General features: G+C 44.1%; 1 protein-coding gene across 2 annotated transcripts in view; it reads right to left on the minus strand.

The window, feature by feature from the left end:
* Positions 1-21,290, minus strand: part of FARP1 (FERM, ARH/RhoGEF and pleckstrin domain protein 1) — a 2,534,157-nt gene that overhangs the window by 2,257,323 nt on the left and 255,544 nt on the right. The window contains exon 1 of one of the 2 annotated variants that reach the window (XM_044071308.1): positions 11,996-12,014. The exons of the other annotated variant lie outside the window; for it this stretch is intronic. The gene's annotated coding sequence lies outside the window, so the exon portion shown is untranslated. Of the gene's footprint in view, positions 1-11,995; positions 12,015-21,290 lie in introns of those variants that run through there. 2 annotated transcript variants of the gene reach the window in all.

A 21,290-nucleotide genomic window follows, 5' to 3' on the forward strand; every position in this document is an offset into this window, starting at 1 on the left:
GAGAGGCAATGAGGCCCTGCAGAACTGCAGTGGCAAAGCCTGCTCTGGATTTAGAGTATAGAGGTAAGTGGTAGTGCTTTGTAAAAGTGTGCACTGAACTCCAAGTTGCAGCCTCTAAGATGCCTTTGGTTGGTACTCCTCTGAGGAAGGCTGCTGAAGTGGCTGCTGCTCTGGTAGAGTGTGGCCTAATGCCCTTAGGCACTGATTTGTCATGCTGTGAGTAGCAGAAACGAATGCAATGTCCTATCCATTTAGAAATAGTCTGTTCTGAGATAGCCTTTCCTTGTGATCCTGCAGCATATGCCACTAAAAGTTGCTCAGTCTTTCTGAAAGCTTTAGTTCTGTCCAAGTAGAAGCGTAGCTGTCTGTGTATGTCCAAAGAATACAGAAGTCTCTCACCCTTGTTCTGTGGGTTCGGACAAAAGGTAGGCAAGTGAATGGTTTGGATGAGGGCCACACTGGACACCACTTTAGGTATAAATGTAGGGTTTGTCCTCAGAGAAACCCTGTCTGGATGAAAAATGATAAAAGGTTCCACCGCCATGAGTACCTGTAACTCCGAAACTCGTCTTGCAGAGGTTATTGCTAGGAGCAGAGCTGTTTTCCAGGATAAGAATTTTATATCAGCTGTTGAGGCTGGCTCAAAAGGAGGCAGTGTGAGTTTTTCCAAGACATAATTGAGGTCCCATGCAGGCATTGGTGCTCTCCTTGGAGGCCTGATGTTTTTGGCCCCTCTGAGGTACTGCCTTATTAAAGGATGAGAAAAGATAGGTGGTTCCGTATTGTAATGGGCTGAAATGGCAGAGGCATGAATCTTAATTGATGAAAAGGAAAGGCCTTTGTCCAGCATCTCAGTTAGATATTGTAAAACCTGAGGAATATTTGGTACATACGTGTCAATGCCCTGTTCCTGGTTCCAAGCACATAATCTCTTCCATTTTTCTGCATAAGATTTTCTGCTACTGGGCCTCCTGGCCTCCAAGATAACATCCATAACAGCTTTTGAAAGAGGAGTGTTCTGAATGGCTACAATATCTGCCATGCTGCCAGATTTAGGGTCCTGAATTGGCTGTGCAGGATCTGATTGTTTTGTTGGGTCAGTAGGTGAGAAGTTTGAGGCAATGTCCATGCTGGACCTTGAGATAAGCTCTTTAAGATTGGGTACCAGTGCTTGCGTGGCCAGTCTGGGGCAATCAGTATCATTTTTGGCTTCTCTTGTCCGACCTTTAGGAGTACCTTGGGAAGGAGAGGCAGTGGCGGAAAGGCATATACTGTTAGGTTTTTCCAGCTGAAGGATAGGGCATCCACTTTCCATGCTTGTTTGTGATAAGTCCTAGTGCAAAATCTCTGTAATTGGCAGTTGTGAGGGGAGGCAAATAGATCTATGTCTGAGCATCCCCATTTCCTTGTTATCATGCTGAAGACTTGTGGATCCAGTTTCCATTCGTGGGGATCCATGAGGTTTCTGCTTAGTTCATCTGCCAGAGTATTTATTTTTCCTGGCAGGAATTGTGCTTGCAGGTGAACCTGATAAGCCAATGCTGTGTCCCAAAAGGTCATTGCTTGTCTGCAGAGGGGGTAGGAATGTGTGCCTCCCTGCTTGTTTATGTACCACATGACTGTAGTATTGTCCGTCTTTATTAGTAGTTGTTCTGGATTAATTAGATCCTTGAAAGCTGTCAGGGCATTCTGAACAGCCACCATCTCTTTTTGATTGATATGAAGATGCATCTGGCTTGTGGGCCATGTGCCCTGAATACATTTTCCTGCCATGTGGGCCCCCCAGGCATAATCTGATGCATCCGTTGTTAGTGTCTGCCTGGCTGTGGGTAAAGTGAATAGCAGACCCTTGTTGTGTTGACAGGCCTGTGCCCACCATCGAAACTCCTGTTGCAGGCAGGGAATGAGGGTAATTAATGTTTCCAGGCTGTGGCAATGTTGAGTCCAAACACTTTTTAGATACCATTGTAGTTTCCTCATATGCAGTCTGGCATATGGAATTAGCAGAATGCAGAATGCAGGATGCCATGAAGCCCAAGGCCTGCAGGATTTTCCTTGCAGATAATTGGGTCTTTGTTGCCAACTTTTTGAAGTAAAAAGTCAGTTGCCTTTGTTTGTCTGGCGTGAGATAAGCCATCTGGGCAGTTGTATTTAAGCTTGCACCCAGGAATATTATCTCTTGAGAAGGTACTAGTTTTGATTTCTTTTCGTTTACTGTGTACCCTAGGCAAATTAGTAATCTTTTTACAAATGCCAGATGCTTTAGAAGAATGTCTCTGTTCTCTGCTTGAATAAGGCAGTCGTCCAAGTAAGGATATATTTGAATTCCTCTTTGTCTGCAAAATGCAATTACTGGTGCCAGGCATTTTGTGAAGACCCTGAGCGCAGTAGATAAGCCAAAGGGCAGTGCTGAGAATTGGTAGTGCATTGAGCCAGCTATGAATCTGAGGTATCTTCTGCAAGATTGTCTGATTGGGACATGCAGGTATGCCTCTTTTAGGTCCAAAGTTACGAGTCAAGCCTTCTTGCGCAGCATGGGCAGTAGCTGCTGCAGAGTCAACATCTTGAATTTTGGAACATCCAGAAACGTATTTAGTATAGATAGATCCAGTATTGGTCTCCAGGCTTTGTCCTTTCTGGGCACCAAGAAAAGTCTAGAGTAAAATCCTTGCCCCTGCTCTTGCTGTGGTACTTGTTGAATGGCCCTCATGTCCATGAGGGACGTAATTTGCTTTTGTGCCTCTGCCCATTGATTGTGTGGCAGGTCTGGCATACCTTTTGAGCTTGGCAGGGTGTGACAGTGGAACCTGTAAGCCCTGGGACACTATGTTCAAGACTCACTTGTCCTGGGTAATCATGCGCCAATTTGGTGAAAAAAGTCCTAGTTTTCCCCCTAAAGGGGCTGACAAAAGATAAGTGCTTGGAACTGGCAGAGGAAAGTCACTGGGACTGTTTCCTGTATGGCTGTGACTTGTCTTCTCCACTTTTGGAGGTAGAAGCACCCCATTGTTTAGGCCTGTATGAGCCTTGGGGCTGAGATCTGCCTCTGGGACGTCTGTATCTGCCGCTTTGTGGCCTCCCTGACACGGGAAAGGACCAATTCTTTGTAGGCCAGTTCCTGCTAAATCTGGGTGGCTGTACCTGTAGGAAATCCTTAACTGACTGCATGGATTTCGCTTTATCCTCCACTTTCTTCAACACCTCTTCTGCCTTAACACCAAACAAAGTATCAAGCTGCAATGGAGCATCCAACAATTTTGAATTAACATGATTAAGCAGATTCTGTTCCTTTAACCAAGCATGCCTTCTAAAGACAGAACCCGTAACAGCGGCCCTGCAAGAGGCCTCCAGTGAATCAAAACCACATTGCAAAGTATGCTTTCCCACTTGTTCAGCTGCATGCAATAAATCCTGCATTTCCTTGTTATCAGAACATTCAGAATTTGACAACATTTTCTGTTTAAGCAGTGACATTAAGTATTGCTGATATTTAAGCATATGAAACTGACAATTTAAAGCCCTTACAGCCAAGGTAGCAGAAGTGTAAACTTTCTTCCCCCATCTGTCCAGTGCCCTAGAATCCCTATCAAAGGGGACAGGGTTTTTTGCAGTGGAAGCTTTGACCCCTTTGGGACCCTGAGATATAGTTTCTGGGTCAGCAGCAGGGTTTTTATATAAAAATGTATGAGCGTCTGGGACCCTGTAGTATTTGTCTGGCTTAGCAGGTGCAGGGGGTAAAGAGTCAGGAGACAGGCCGGACTCTGAAAATAGATCATCTACAATTTCTAGAAAGTACAGTTTTGTACCTACCATAAATGTAGATGTCCGAACTGGATAGCATCTGCAGTCATAACAACTGTGTTGTCCTGTCGTCAGGCACCCCTTGATCGGCCGGATTCCAAAGTCGGGTCCGGCTTCGCTGATGTCGCACTTCACCCGGCGTCATCTCTGCTGGTCTTGGTATAAAGGCATCAGCCGACGCCATTTTCCTCAGTGTTTCTTGCCCCAGATGCCAGTTGCCCTCTTGGAAGGCTAAATTTTGGGTAAATGCCAATGTTTCCAAAAAGATAGGAGGCAAACACAAAAAATAAGCATGTATGTACATATATACAAACAAATACACCATAAGAGACTCCCCACCAGCTAGCTATTAGAAGGGTAAATACCCTAGGAGTACCACAGAGGGAAGGAGGGAGGGTAATCCTGACTGCAGATGCTATCCAGTTCGGACATCTACATTTATGGTAGGTACAAAACTGTACTATGTCCTTCATGGATGCATCTGCAGTCATAACAACTGGGTAGAATACCAAAGCCAACTAAGGAGGAGGAAGAATAGATTATGGTGTGGTTAGGATCCCTTGCAGTACAGCAGTGGCAAACCCTGCTCGGGATCTGGAATACAGAGGTAAATTATAATGCTTGGCAAATGTATGCACGGAGGTCCAAGTAGCCGCCTCAATAATGTCCTTGGTTGCCACTCCTCGTAAGAAGGCTGTGGTAGTGGCTGTTGCCCTTGTAGAATGAGGCCTTATGTTCTGTGGAATTAGTTTTCCATGGAAGGAGTAACAGAATCGTATGCAATTTCCTATCCATTTGGAGATTGTCTGTTTGGAAATAGCTTTTCCTTCCCTTCCTGTTGCATAGGCTACAAAAGCTGGTCAGTTTTCTGTTACTTTTGTTCTGTCCAGGTAGTAGCGTAGCTATCTATGTACATCCAAGGTATGCAGCATTCTTTCCCTCTGTTTTGTGGGTTGGGAAGAAGGTAGGTAGGTGGATTGCCTGGTTTAAAGACACTCTGGATACCACCTTAGGCATAAATGTAGGATTAGTCCTCATGGACACTCTATCTTGGTGGAAGATTAGGAAGGGTTGTACTGCCATTAGGGCCTGAAGTTCAGAAACCCTTCTTGCTGAGGTTATTGCCAGTAGGAAAGCAGTTTTCCACGATAGATGCTGTAGGTCTGCTGTTGCTGCTGGTTCAAAAGGTGAGTGTCAACTTTTCTAGCACAAAGTTCAAATCCCAAGCTGGCAATGGTGGTTTCCTAGGAGGTTTTACATTCTTGATCCCTCTGAGGAACTGCCTGAGTAAAGGATGTGAAAAGACAGGTGGATCAAAGCTATATTCTGCTGAAATAGCTGATGCATGTATCTTGATGGAGGAATAGGACAGGCCTGTATGTAGAAGCTCTGCCAAATACTCCAGAATGTTAGCAATATCTATATTGACACATATTTTCCTCTTTCAGCACTCCAAATGACAAACCTTTTCCATTTTCCTGCATAGTTCCTTCTTGTTGAAGGTCTGCGGGCTTCAAGGATAATGTCTTTAACCCTTTGGGAAAGTTCTGGATTAGTTGCTGCTATGTGATGTTCCATGCAGTCAGTTGCAACGTTTTTAGGTTTGGATGCATGATGCTGTAGTTGTTCTGAGTTAACATCAAAGGCATCAGGGTATTGACCACATTTTGTCCCGAGACATGCTCCTCAGCAATGGGTACCAGTGTTGTCTTGGCCAGTTGGAGCTATCAGGGTTATCCTTGGGCGTTCCTCCTTGATTTTTAGTAATACCTTGTGTATCAAGGGAAGAGGTGGGAATGCATATGCTGTCAGACCTTTCCAGCTGAAGGAGCGAATCCACTTTCCATGCAAGTGGGTGGAATGTCCTTGTGCAGAATTTTTGAGCTGGTGATTGAGAGGGGAGCGAATAGATCTATCTGTGGCATTCCCCATTTCTTTGAGATGGTCTTGAAGATGTCGGGTGTAGCATCCATTCGTGAGCATCCGAGGTGGTTCTGCTTAACATGTCTGCTAGAGTATTCTCCTTTCCGGTACAAATATTGCCTGTAACTGGATGTTGTAGCTGAGTGCCAGGTTCCAAAGGTCCAAAGTCATTCTGCATAGGGGTATGAATGAGTGCCTCCCTGTTTGTTGATGTACCACATGACTGTGGTGTTGTCTGTCCTTATCATCAAATGGCCTTCTTTGAGAAATGGTCTGAATTTTTGGATTGCCAGTTTTACTGCCAGCATTTCTTTTAGGTTGATGTGCAGGTGAAGCTGGTCCTCGTCCACAATCCTTGCACGCATTTGTCCAGCATGTGAGCCCCCATCCTAGGTCTGAGGCGTCTGTTGTGATGGTTTGGCTTGCTTGATAGTTGTGAAAGGGTAGGCCTGGGTTTGACTGGCATGCTTGAGCCCACCATAGGAACTCCTGTTTTAGGCATGGGATTAGTGGAATTTCTGCTTCTAGGCTGTGCCTGTGTTGGGACCATAAATTCTTTAGGTACCACTGTAGTTTTTCTCATATGTAGTCTGGCATGTGGAACCAAGATTATGCATGATGCCATGAAGCCCAAGGCCTGCAGAACTTTTCTTGCTGTTAGTTTGTTCTGTCTTGTTAGTGCCAAGAAGTAAAGAGGAAGTTCTTTTGTTTTTCTGCAGTTAGGAATGCCATTTGTTTTACTGTGTCCAATTCAGCCCAAGAATGTCCTTGTTTGGGATGGTATCAGCCTTGACTTTTGTAAATTGACTGTGTATCCCAGTGCTTGTAGCAAGTAAATGACCCTTTGTAAATCTGTTGTCAGCTTGCTTTTGTTGTCCCCTTGTAGCAGGCAGTCGTCCAGGTATGGATAAATTTGGATTCCCTGTAGTCTGCAGTGGGCGATTACTGATGCCAGGCATTTTGTGAATACTCTGGGCACAGTAGATAAGCCAAAGGGCAATGCTGAGAATTGATAGTGCTCTGATCCTGCAAGAAATCTGAGGTATCTTCTGCAAATTGGTCGAATGGGGACGTGCAGGTATGCCTCCTTGAGATCTAGAGTTACCAGCCAACACTCCTTGCCCAGCATGGGAAGAAGTTGCTGTAGGGTCAGCATTTTGAATTTCGGGACAATGATGTATGCATTTAAGGTGGACAGGTCGAGAATAGGTCTCCAACTTTTTTCCTTTCTTGGAACTAGGAATAGTCTGGAGTAAAATCCTTTGCCTTGTTCTGTTATTGGTACTCTTTCCACAGCTCTCAGCTTTGTTAATTGCATTATCTGCTGTAGAGCTTCTGTTTTTTGATTTGGAGGCAGGTTTGGCATTCCTCTTTTGACTGGTAAAGTGTGGAAGTGGAACCGGTAACCTTGGTCTATGGTTTGCAAAATCCACTTGTCTTTTGTGATATAGTGCCAGTTCTTTGAAAATAAGGTTAATTTTCCGCCTAATGGTGCTGCTATTTGTTCCCTGGTAGGCGGAGTTATAATCAAGTCACTGTGATTGTGCTGTTGTAGTGGTAGTGGCTGTGTCTGTGCCTCTGTTATTACCTTGCCACTGTCGTCCTCTGTAGGCACCCCCTCTGGATTGATTTCTGCCTCTGGAACGTCTATTCCTGCCCCTTTGGGATCTTGTGGAGTCAGGAAAGGACCAATTTTTGGCAGGCCAGTTCCTGCTGAACCTGCAAGAAATCTTTAACCATTTGTACAGATTTTGCCTTTTCTTCCATTTTCTTCATTACCTGCTGGGCAGGTGTACCAAACAAACTGGTCTTATCCATAGGAGCATCTAATAACTTAGCTTTAACATGATCCGGTAAGACCTGTTCCTTCAGCCATGCATGTCTTCTTATCACTGTGCCAGTCATGGCTGATCTAAATGAAGCCTCCAGTGCATCATAGCCACATTTTAAGGAATGGTTACTAACCTGTTGTATGTTATTTACCATTTCTAATACATATTTCTCATCTAAAGAGTCATCAGAGGATAGCTTTTTAGTTAACTGATCAAGCATAAACTCTTGGTATTTTATCATGTGAAACTGACAGTTTAAAGCTCTAGCTGAGAGAGTAGCTGAGGTGTAAACTTTTTTGCCCCATCTGTCTAAAGACCTGGCTTCCCTTTCAGAAGGAATAGGGTTTTTTGCTGTGGTCGAGGCTACTGCCTTAGGCCCCTGGGATATAGTTTCGGGGTCTGCAAGTGGAGCCTTGTATAGGTGATGATGAGTGTCTGGTACCCTGTAAAATCTATCTGGTTTGGCAGGGGCTGGAGGTAAGGAATCTGGTGCAGTGCAGACATCATTAAATGCATCGTCCACAACAGAGAGGACAGGAGGTATAGCTAAGGGCCTGTGTTGTGGAAGGTGCAGAAAAGTCCTAAGTCTTTTCCTGGAATCTGAGAAATCCTGTTCCTGCCATTGGAATTGTTCTCGCATGGCATGTAAGGTTTCCCCAAAGGAGAATTCTTCTGGTGGAGAAGCAGCTGGAATGGATTCTTCAGCATCTGAGTCTTCATAATTGGAGAAAGGAGCCTCTGGCTGGTCTGTAATATCTGAGTCATCCGCAGAATCATCAGAGGACACAGGCTCGGGGGGCTCTGCTCTAGGTCTCTTTTCTGGGGGCTGAGAGGCCCTGTCTGGGTGAGATTGAGATCCCCTAATTAAGGATATTAAATCTTCTGCCAGAGTAAGCATTTGTGAACTAGAAGTGGGCCTGGCTGAGGGGGGCTTAACAGGCACTGATTTAGTAGATTTGGCTGCTTTAGCCCTGGCAAAGGCCTTAATAGACATGGCTGCAGGAGGCCTAGCAGCACCACGTGCTGGGGTAGAGACATCCAAAGGGATGGTGTCTGATAAGTCACTAGTAACCACTGTTGTAGGTAAAAATTCTGAGGCCGATTCAAGTAAGGTAGCAGGAACCTCAGTAGTAGTCATTGATTCAGGTGTACTTTGATCAGTTTTCTCGGTTTCGGCGAAACCGAGACACTCATGATTTGCTTAACCATGGTTTCGGCGAAACCGCGGACCGATGTCGGTCTTTTCTTTGCGTTTTTAACAATTTGGGTAGTTGGAGGATCCGGCGGCATAATGTCGCAAAATCTGAGCGAAAAACTGTTCAGCAAACTCCGGCGCCTAGCGTTAAGTGGTTGAATGAAGCACAGGCGAACAGGCTGCTACGTCGTGGTCTGGGCCTAAACAAGGCAAACAGTAAGAGTGGAAATCTTTATGAGGTATTTGTTTCCCACAAGTTAAACAGTTATTGACTTTTTCTGACATCGGCTGAGGCAAGAAAGAGTCCCCAACTTAGCTTTAGAAGTCTTGGTAGTATTCGGTAGTAGTAATCTCTGGATCTGACCGACCGGCACTTGCGAACAGCTTCTGCTTGAGGCAAGAAAGACTGAGGAAAATGGCGTCGGCTGATGCCTTTATACCTGAAGACCAGCAGAGATGACGTCGGGTGAAGTGCGACATCAGCGAGCGGACCGGACTTTGGAATCCGGCCGACCAAAGGGCTGCCTGACGACAGGACAACACAGTTGTTATGACTGCAGATGCAACCATGAAGGACATCAGGTGGAATAGCAAGAAGTCTGTGCTGAGGTAGTAAAAGAAAGTCTCTGAGCCTTTTCCTAGATTCTGAATAATCTTGGCTCCCCCAGTGGGAATGCTCCCTCATGGTATGCAGGGTTTCCCCAAAAGAATAACCCTCAGGAGGAGAGGCTGAAGGAATGGATTCTTCAGCAGCAGAATCCTCAAAGGGAGGAAAAGAGTATCCCTGTTCAGAAGAGGAATCAGAGGAAATTGAAACCTGATCAGAAGAATCATATTCTGTCTCTTGCCTAGGCCTCTTATCAGGAGGGGGATGGGAACCCCTGATCAAAGTAATTAGGTCTTCGGCCATTTTAAGCATCTGTTTTTTTAGGCATGGAGGTCTGAGTAGGAGAATGCTGTACTTGTTTCTTTGTCTTTAGAACTGCTTTAGTCTTTGCCTTTGAAGCTGAAGTTGGCTTAACATATAACTGTGTAGGTCTGAAGACACCCTCAGAAGCCAATGCCTGCTCAACTGCTCCGGACCCATCTGAGGGAATGGTTTCCGAGAGTCCAATACCTTGAGTATCCAGAGGCCCAGTCGGCTCCACGTGGGAGTCGGAAGCGGCCTGTGGCTCTGAGGTAGCGGGTGCCAAGGGCTGCAAAAGCGTCTCACTGAGAACCGGCGAACCGGCGACTGGCCTAGCGGAGGCCTCGTCGTCAGTTTTGGACTTCGGATGCCTATCCTTTTCCTTGTCCTTGCGTGTTTTGCAAACTCCGGTCGTCGGCTGTTCCGATGGCATTATATAGTTAAATCTGCGGCAAAGTAATGAAATGCAAAATCAAACCAACGCTTAATAGTGCGTTGGTTAAATCTAGCACAAAACCGACAGCTAGCAACGTCGTGATCAGGGCCTAGGCAAGGAATACAGTAAGAATGAAAATCCTTATGAGGTATTTGCTTCCCACAAGAAATACAATTGTTAACTTTTTCTGACATCGGTCTGGAGCAAGAAAAAAGTTTCCCCAATGGGGTACTTAGCTTTAATGAAGACTTCGGTTCTGAAATTCGGATTTGAAAATCTCAGGAATCAGCCGACCGGCATTTGCGAACTGCTTTTTCTTCGGGCACCGCGCGGCAAGAAAGACTGAAGAAAATGGCGTCAGCTGCATCTTTTATACCCTTGGCACACTGACGTCAGGGAAGAGGCGACAGCAACCGACGCCAGACCAGGACTTTGGAATTCAGGCCGACTGCAGGTAGCCTGCCAGCAGGATAACCCAAGAGTAATGACTGCAACAGTGAAACACGATGAACATCAGACAAAATATTAAACAAAATATAACCAGAACAATAGCGTTTTACTTATATTAACATTTGAACTTGTATAAAACTAAAATGCAAATTTCTTTTACAAAAATAAATGAACTGCTACACTCATTACCACCTAATGCAGCTAGGATAACCGAATTTATCTGCATCAGCAAGCAACTTCTGATTTATAACAAGCTTACAACTCTAATGTCTGCCAATATCTGTTGCCTGCAATAAACACACTGACTGCTCTATTCTTTCTTGAAATCAGAAATTTAAAAGGCTTTACAATGAACTTCAGTCCAAATCTGTTTTACTTCTTCTAAAAATGTGGGACATGCAGAGCATAACTGTATAACTAAGGAAGACTTGTTTGAGAAAAATCTGAAAGCCTTATGGTTCACTTCTCAGTTGCCTGTGTTGGCTGGGAAGTTCGAAGAGCTAAAGGCATGAAAACAAAATGATTAAGAACTATAGATACTGCATGATGACATCACTATAGGATGTCCAGATAATGCTAAGCTATTTCAATTGCTTAGGCTTACATTCCCCGTACAAATAAACTTTCATGAATTTAAAGATAATTACTTAGAGGTTACTGATACATAACCTCTAAATGAAAATGTGCTAGATATAATTTATGAGTCAAACATAAGGATGAGTAAGGATAAAGAAAGGGATGGTGGTGTCCTGTACTGGTCTATAATAACAGAGAAAATACAACAAATGGTGTTAAACAGCTATGAATGCTGGATGTTCAGAAACCATAATCAAAAACAGATACAATGCATGTCATTCCATCTTTACCCTAGATGAAAGTAGAAGCTAACACATTTTATTACAAAGATGAACATTTTCTACTCTGTAGAGATGAATTTTCCACAGGTTGTGTTGTTGCATGACACAGCAATTCACAGTGCTGTTACTATGTTGAAATAAATATCTGCAAGCTACTGAATCCACGAAGAACTGATACCAAATAATGGTCCTCAGTTCATAAGCTAGTTCTCCAACTATTAAAACCAGAAGGCATTCAAGCCTATTAAATCAGGTCCTAAGTATCCTTAAAGCAATAAGCAAATGGAATGCATGGCCAAGCAGTGAAAAATCTCAAAAATGTGAATACTTGGAATAACCTGAACGCTACTTGTCAAATCTTGAATACAGAAACACATCACTGCAGTCGGTGGGAGTATTTCTAGCACTGCTGTTGATGGGCAGCCAACTAAAGTCCAAGTTTCCTACTTTGATTTCTCTACTTAAGTGGTTATGCAAACCACAGACTTTCAGGATGACAATGAAAATGCGGAGGCCTTTTTATAAAAACACTGTTTTCCCAATCACAACGCAAAAGTGAAATATATAGTTAACAACACAGAGACATACACATACCTAGAATTTCATCTACTTAGGAAGGACTGGAAAAGCAACAGGAAACACAGTCTAATAGTCACTGCTGCTTCTTTTTTTTTCTTTTTTTTTTTCTTTTACCTGGAGTAGCCGGGGCCGCGGGAAGAACTGGTCAAGATAAATTTTCTCATTTCTTCTCTGCAGCAGTGCACTGATTAAGACAAGAGGACCAGTCCGACAACTCTGCACTGCAGCTCGACTGCTGCACTTAAGTAGGCTTGTTCTAATTTAAAAAAAAAAAAAAACACTACAGCTGCTCTGCTCTCAAGCCTCTCAGTCATCCAGTCCAGACAGTCCTCCACTGCTCCGTTTGTTGATTTTGTCTGATGCTACTGCAACCACATTGCCGTACTCAAAAAGGTAAATACAAACAGAACAGAGAGAGGGTACACACCCCCTCAAGCTCTCAGCCAAATTTCAACAGGTTGGCAATCTGCTCATGAAGCTGATGTCATCTCACACACCCCTGCATGTGATGACATCAGCAAAACATTCGCCAAAAAAAAAAAACGAGAAATTCAGGAATTAAAGGGGACACTCAGGAATTCATGGCTATTTTGAACTCAAAACCAGTAAATACCAAGGAATTTGGTTGGTACTAGGCTATCGGCCCTAGGGCCTAAACAAGCCTAGCCATAACAATTCCTTGGCTATTTCTTCCCACACTATTTACTTCCCTGGACCCCTGTCTAGCAGGGCGACTGACATGATCCCTGGAGTGTATTTCCTTTCTCCCATCCAATCATCAAGGTTCCTTCTGAAGAGGTGCTCTGCTTGACATGTATGGGCAGTCTATTCCAGAGGCTGGGGAGTCTCTGGGTCAGGAACCTATCTGTCAAGCATGTTTTGTTTATTGTGATGACAAGGTTTAGATCCTTGGAGTGTGTGGCTATGAGGGATTGGGATTTCTTTAAGTGTAGCATGTCCAACAGCTCTGGGTTTGATATGGCCTTGTATGTTAAGCAGACATTGCCTCGGAGTAGATGATATGTGACAGAGTATAGCTGGAGTTTTTTTAAGGCGGTCAGCATAGGGCATCTGCTTTTAGCCTGTGATTCTTTTAGTGAGGTATTTCTATGGCCTTTACAGTTGTTGCAGATGTCTTGAGAGGTACATACCAAATGGGGCATTGTATTCTATAATGGGTCTAATGAGGGATGAGTACAGTGGGACAATGACCTCCTTTTTTCTGAATGAAAAGCCCTTAGTGATTAGGTGTGCCACATAGAAGGATTCCTGACTATTGTGGCAATGTGGTTATTGAAGGTGAGACCACTGTCCACCTGTGTCCCTAAGTCTCTTATCACACTTTTGGTGTTTAGTGTACTGCCACCTATGTGGTAATTCATGGGTACAATGTTTTTTCCTAAAGGGGATAACTATACATTTCTTGGCATTAAGCTTGAGCCCATGGCTCTGGCACCAAGCATCTGTTTCTGTAAGGCCCTTTTGTAGAGTATCAACATCATTTGCGGATTCAATAATGGCTCCCAGTTTGCAGTCATCTGCGAACTTTGTTAGCCAGAGTCCCTTAGTGTTGGCCTGTACTTCAGAGAAATAGATGCCATACAAGAGAGGTCCCAGGACTGAACCCTGAGGTACTCCACTTGTCACTTGTCTGGAGCTGGATTTGGAGTCAGCTACTTTTACAGTGTGGGTTCTGTCAGTAAGCCAGTTTGATGTAGGGATTAATGCCCATCTTAGTAAGTTTATCTAGGATTCCAGAGTGGGGGATGGTGTCAAAGGCCTTGGCGAGGTCCAGATAGGCTGTGTGGACTGCCTTACCCTGTCCACGGCTCTGGAGACTGATTTGAAGAAGTCAATCAGGTTCAGGAGACAAGATCGGCTCTTCACGAACTAAATTGGGTGGGGTCCAGTGTTTTAAGGTTGCCAATGTCTTTGTTTATAAGTTCCATGATAATATGTTCCATGGCCTTGCAGATTAGGCTCATCAGACGGATGGGGCGGTAGTTCCCGGGATCCAAGGTGGATCCCCCCTTGTGGAATGGGATAACTGTAGCTGTGAGCCGCTCAGTGGGCATGAAGCCTGAGGTGAGGGTATGATTAGAGGTTAGGTGCCAGTTCATTTTGTAGTTCATGTAGTACACAGCCCGGGATGTCATCTGGTCCCATGGATGCTGTATTCCTAGCTTTGGAGAGTGCGTTTTTTACCTTTGTGGCCATTATTACTGGAATTTGGCAATCATCCGGTATTGAGATGGGCCATTTAGGAGGTGAGAGGGGGGTGAAGTTGGCATTTAATCGATCTGCCAGGATATTGGCAATATCCTTGGGATCAGTATATTTAATGTCATTCTGTTGTAGCTCAGAGCAGATCTGAGCATTGCCATTTAGATTCTTGACATAGTTACAGAATGCCTTGTGGTTCTCTTTGGAATCTTTGGCAATTTTATTTTCATAACTAGCTTTGGAGGATTATATGAGGGATCTCAGCTTCTTACTGAGGCTGATAAGGGAGTTTTTTGCATCCTGGGATTTTCCTCTTTTCTGCAACAGTTTCTTCCTTTTGTTGTAAAGTTTGTTTATGGCAGGGGACCACCAGATTGGCTCCCTTTTTTTGGAGGACAGCATCTTTGTTCTATTTGGGATGGCACAATTCATGCATGAGTGGATGTGCTTGTACAGTGCCTTAGTGTAGGACTCAGCAGTAGAACTTTCAGTTCCTGTCTGCATGGGTGTCATGAAGTTTGGAACTTCTGACTTGAGTAGCATGAAGTTGGCTTTGGAGAAGTTTTTTATGGAGGTTTCCTTACTGGGGGGTGGGGGCTGGGATGTGGATGTTAAGGGTGAATAGCTTACAGTCTGACCTGACCAACGAGGGGTTGGGATCATAGGTGTGGAGCATCGATTTCCCATGTTGGTAATGACCAGGTCTAGGATATTGGAGCCCCTGGTGGGACTATGGATTAGTTGATCCAGGGCATTGGAATTTATAAATTCCAAGAACCGTTGGGCAAAGGTGTTGGTACACGAGTAGTTTTCCCAGTTAATGGCAGGGTAGTTGAAATCACCCAGTATTAGGGTGTATGGTTGTATATTAACATTTTCCAGTATGTTTTGAAAGGTGTAGTGAGAATCTTGGGGCATGGTGGGGGGATCTGTAGCAAGCTGCAATTTGGATTGCAGTCTTACCTAGTGTTAGTTGCACCTGGAGAATTTCAGACACATTGTGTTGGGCAACTAACTTGGTGGTGTGAATATCCTTGGTGAATATGGACACTCCTCCATCTTTAGTGTTTCAATCCTGGTTTAGTGGCCGAAAGGTGTGGTAAGAGTTATAGCCTGGTATTGCAGGGGTGCTTTCTGGATCCTTGAACCAGGTCTCAGTTACTGCACAGATATCTATGTTCTCCATTTTTAGGAGTGCCTCGAGAGAGTGCATTTTGAGGTTTAGACTTCTAGCATTGAGTGGCATTACCTTCAGATTTTGCATGCTTGTACCTTTTATGGTGGTAGTTTTGTCCTTTGAACTTTGCCTAAAAAAGGCACTATAGGGGTGGCAAGACTCTTTGCCAATAACCTGAATCCCAGGGGTGACAGGTGCAGACCATCTCTGGCAAAGCATCGTGGTCTGTCGATCATGTTGTCCCAGGCAGACAGATACTGGATCCCCTTTGAATGCCCCAGAAGCTTAGCCAATTGTTGAAGTCAATCATTTTGTCCTTATATTGTGGTATCATTCTGGGCGAAGGCAGGATGCTACTCAGGGCTAGGGTCATACCTGCCTGGGCCACATGATCCAAGAACTCTTCCATGTCTCTTTTCATGTAGTCCAGGGAGGTACGTCTCAAGTCATTCACTCCAACATGGACAATGACAGAGTCATATTTGTACTTGTTGTGGAGTGACTTGAGTGCATGAGTTATGTAACGGATCCTGGCACCCGACAGGCAGCTCACTGTAATTTTCTCCTTGTTCAGCCTGGTGAGTGGGACATCAGTGTGCCTGACTATAGAGTCACCTATGACTAAAGTGTTAGGTACATTGCCTTACCTTAGGGGCTATTGCTGGGTGGCACACTGGTGTTGTGAGCTATGTGACACTTTGGTTGGAATTGGTGTTTGTTTGCATTTCAGCTTCGGAGGTCTTTGTTGCTCGGGCAGGTTACAGTTTAGGGCCTCCGCATATGTGCATTTAGTGTTGCTATGTGTGGGTGTTGGTGGTGCGAATTTAGAAGGGCTATGTATTTCTTGAGGTGTAGTGAGGCTGTTAACCTTCTCCTCTTGTCTGTCTAGCACAATCTTGGGTGGAGAGAGCTTTGCTTCCAGTTTGGCTATGTAAGTGCATCTCTCACAGGTTGTAGTGTTGGGTGGTAGGAGGAGAGGGTTGTCTGTGTACATGAGGCAATTGCTGCATTGCCTCAGTATGCCCAGATTCACCAGGTGGACAGGAGGAATCAATGGAAGCTGACCTTGGACATGCCTGGTTTGGTGCTTTTTTTGAAATGTACAGGAGCTGTTTTCCCTTACTTTAGCAAGGTACTTTGCAATTATAGGCTGTTTAGTGCCTATGATTAATTTCTCCTTATTAATAAGGAGAGCTGAGTGCTTGTATCAGTTTAAGGCTTCCTAGTGCTTTCTAGCAGGTATTAGAGCAAGTGCTAGTCACAGGGATGCTTAAAGGTAAGACTGAAAAAAAAGGTTTATCCTAAACACTGCAGTGTGCACTAGAGAAGTTAGATGTGAAAGTAGGTAACTTAAGTTTTACCTGTCTAAAAAGTTAAGTTTTAGTGGAGAGTCACTATTTTTAAAACAGCAAGATAGATTGAAAGGGGGTGGTCACTTCTGTATTCCAGTACTATGGAATACAGTAGAATGGCCAATAAATTTAAATAGGTGAAGGGGAGTGATTTCACAAAATGATAATTTTGTGCTTACTCACACAAGCCAGTGAAAGCAGAGAGGAAATGAGATATATGGTCAAATTAACATAAGAGGCAGGCAACTGGAAAGACAGTGGTATTTAAGAACACGACAGTGACAGGATGGGGGGGGGGGTCTGCCTGACTCACAAGAGACAGAACTGTGGGGTCTTTTTCAGTTTTAATATGCAGTTAAAAGCAGAACACATGCAAAACATTTGGTAAAGAAAACAAATCACAGCACTCAAAATATAAAAAGGCAATAAACTAATACAAAATACAACAAATAAAAAGCAAACCAACCTTTCCCTCACAGCAAAGTGTAGCACAGTCTGGGTGAGCCTTTCCAATAAAAGTTGAGAGGTCTGAAAGGAAACAAAATCTGAAGGGATAACATCTAAAAGGAGGCCACCTTCAGAAAAGTGTTTAGATGAGAGAGGTCTAGAATTGGTCTCCAAGTATCCTCTTTTCTGGGTACTAGAAACATCCTGGAGTAAAAAGCCCTCCCCTTTGAGACACAGGCACCTCTTGAATAGTAGTCTGAGTCAAAAGGTCCTGAAGTGCCTCTGGAAAGAAAGAATGTTGTTTCTGAGGGGGCTGAGGAACACCCATAAAAGGGGGGAAAGGGATTTCCAAAGAGAGAGAGAGAGAGAGAGAGAGGGAAAAGAGAGAGAAAGAGAAGCCTTAGCAGGAGGAGCCTGCTTGCCATCCTTTTTCCCTTAGGAGGAGGGCAAAGACTGACTGCGAACAAAGGCTGGCTTATTGGTGTCATTTCTCTGAAAGTTAGGCACAGGAGAGATAAACACAAGTTTAAGTTCCTGTAAAGCCTTGCCCTTATCCTGAAGGGACATAAACACAGCCACAGCAGCTTCACCAAATAAGTGTTTATTATCAAGAGGGGCACCCATCAATTTAGCCTTAATATCATCACGCAAAGGTTGAAGCTGAAGACAAAAATAACACCTCATCACTGACCCAAAAACAGCAGTCCTAGAGGAAGCATCTACTGCATCATAACTACACTTGATGGAATGATGAGCCACCTGGGAGGAAGTCCCTAACAGTGAAAGAGCAGAAGTTTTAGCAGAACTCATAACAGATTTCTGGAGGCACAGCAAAGATCACAACCCAATACACGTCAATGCAGACTGTGTGGAAAGGGTTCCTGCCTTCAAGTTTCTAGGTATACATGTGGCAGAAGATCTTTCTTGGCCCATAAACACCACGGAGGCAGTTAAGAAGGCACAGCAGAGACTCTACTTCCTGAGGATACTCAGGAAAAACAAGCTGCAGCAGAAGCTTCTGGTGTTTTTTACAGCTGTTTTATTGAAAGTGTATTGACATACTGCATTTCCACATGGTATGCCAGCAACTTGGCGGCAGAAAGGAAGGCCCTTCAAAGGATTGTTAACTCTGCTCAGAAAATCAATGGCTGCTCACTGCCCTCTTTGGAGGAACTCTTCAGCTCTCGCTGTCTCAGCGGGGAAACCATCTTGAAAGACCCTTCTTATCCTGGCAATTTCCTGTTTGAGCTTCTGCTTTCTTGCAGATGATTCAAGTCCATTCCATCTCAGACAAACAGACTTGAGAATAGTTTCTATCCCAGAGCCATACATGAACTGAACAAAGCTAAATACTCACAGTGAGTACAGACAATAGTCATTTACACAATAAGGTATATGTTTATATTCCTGTGCACCTTATTCTATTCCTTTCTTGTGCAATATACCCAAATGAAATACCTTAGTTTACTGCATTGCATTTCATTATATTGTATTGTTTGGTAATGTACTGTATTGTATTCTCTTATTTATTCATGTTCATTATATGTGACTGCATCTTAGGAGGATTGCTACAAATTTTGTTGCACTTTTGCAATGACAATAAAGGAATCCTATTCTATCTACCTATCTTATCTTTTACCCTCAGAGTCTGGAAGATCAGATATAACCTGACAAGCCACAACAAACTTGACCCAAAAAAACTGTTAAAAACATGCAATTACAGCGAAAATGAGACGGAGCAGTACGAAAAAATATCTCACTGACTGTTTTATTAGCGCTTTCGGAGCGGACAATACCTCTCCTTCATCAGACCTATAACCTGACAAGTCTGGGACAGGAGAGCCAACAAATACCTGGACATATTGGTCTGATAATTAACAGCCTTAAATGCCAAAGTAGCAGAGGTGTAAACCTTCTTATCTATCCTTTCCATAGTCCTGACAAGCCTGGGATAGGAGAGCCAACAAATACCTGGACATATCAGTCTGACAATTAACAGCCTTAAAAGCCAAAGTAGCAGAGGTGCAAACCTTCTTGCCTACCTTTTCCATGGTCCTGCTATATTTATCAGATGGCAGTAACTTGGGAGAAGGAAGCAAATGAGAGGACTTATCAGAAGTTACAGACACAACGAGGGGTCAGCAGAAGGACACTTACACAAAAATGTACAGTCCTCTGGCATCCTACAGAATCTATCGGGTTTCTTGGGAGCAGGGGGCTGATAGTCTGCAGCCTTAGAAGCATTAGAAAATGCATCCAGCAAGACAGCTGAAACAGGAGGAAAAGCAGCAGGTTTAGGAGATTCCATCTGCAGCAACTCATAGTATTTTTTACACACCTCAGAAACCTGAGCACAATCCCATTTAAAGAACTCCATCATCCTGGAGATTGTGTCCCCAAAAGAAATGGTTTCAAAAGGAGCATGAGGACTAGTAGAGTCCTCTTACACTGATCCACAATCCAAACAAGAGGGAATCTGAGAAGAGTAAGCAAGGGATTCCTCATCTGAATCCAGCTCTTCCTCAGACAAATCCTGTTCCCTGGGTCTTTTTAGTGGAGTACAGGACTGGGGGGGGGGGGGGGTGCGGGCTGAAGCAGAAACTCCCTGACGAAGTTTCAGTGCCATTAAAGCACTAAACAGACACTGAGTGAAGGACTGCCATTCACTTTGCGGATCCTTAGGAGAAGGAGTGATATGTTTAGTCTTTTGCTTTTTCTTCAATGGGACATCCGCCTTATAAAATTTGGAAAGCTCTGACCCAGGATGACATTCAGTGATGGTAGTACAGACTTCTTCTCTGACTAAGATTTGAGAAACACCCCTAGGCCCCTCAGTGATAATCAGCCATGGTTCCTCTTGACCGTCCAAAGCGGATGTCTGCAATGCCTCCTTGGACATCCTTAAAGTCAGATCCCTGCCGGTCTCCAACCCGGTCGCAACAGAGGAATCCAATGATAACCTCCATGCATTCGCTCGCCTCAGGAGAGATGTCCAGTGGAGGCTGCACAGCAGACGATTCCATCCTAGGATTCTTGGCCTTCTTCTTCACTAACAGCTGTCTCATAGAGCAGGAAGTACCCTCTGTTGTGTCTTTCACAAGAAGCTTAAGATGCTGGTTTTCAAGATACAGTGCCAAAAAAGAGTATCTACTATGATGGGTTTTAGGTACAATGGCCTAACAGATGGAACAGGATGTATGGTCATGAGAGGCACCTAGGCAAAATAAGACACTGGTTGTGGTAGTCTTTATGAGGAATCTGTCTCCCACACTGGCACTTACCCTTCCTGAATGGCATGAAACCCTAACAAGCAAGAATATCCAACAGGGCACTTATCTGCAATGGCGTGGTGAACTAGCAACAGAACACGTGTTCAGACCGACGATCAAGAGGTGGCGTTCAGACTGGCAGCAAATAAGTTCTGAGGATGGTATGTCCAACATCACCTTTATGCCCTACGCTATGCAAGGAGCATACGTGTGATCTAAGTCGTTACCTTAAAGCAACCTAAAGGCTTTGGTACACTGGCTGGATGTCAGGCCGCACTTGGCAGGGGATCACTAATGTTATGGATACTGCAACAGTGAAATGGAAGGACATCTTAGGGATTCCTCTTCTTATCACAAAAGAAAAACTGCAACGAAGAGCAAAATAAATGAAACAAGTACTCCCTCGATGCTCAAGCCATACAATGGTTTAGGTCTTATCTGGAAAATAGACAGCAAGCAGTACTTTGGCATAACAATCTGTCTTCACTACTTCCAGTAAATATTGAAGTACCCCAGGGCTCTATCCTAGGTCCCCTACTCTTCTCCTTATTTATTAATAACTTACACATGAACTTACCCCAAGTCACCTGCATTCAATATGCTGATGACTCCACTTTAATCTGCACAGCCAAGAATATATCCTCTCTCCACTCCCTTACCCAAACTGTTTTTCAGAACGTGGAAAACTGGTTTATGCAACACTGCCTCCTCCTTAATCCCAAAAAAACAAAACTACTGCTTTTTACTCCTACTCATAAATCATCCATTCCTTTCTTCTCTTTAACCTCTAACAATGGTACCAACATCAACCCAGAGACTACAACCCGCCTACTAGGTGTAAC

The sequence above is a fragment of the Protopterus annectens genome, chromosome 5.part0 (assembly GCF_019279795.1).
Source record: "Protopterus annectens isolate FY-2018-M chromosome 5.part0, PAN1.0, whole genome shotgun sequence".
Taxonomy (NCBI): domain Eukaryota; kingdom Metazoa; phylum Chordata; order Ceratodontiformes; family Protopteridae; genus Protopterus; species Protopterus annectens.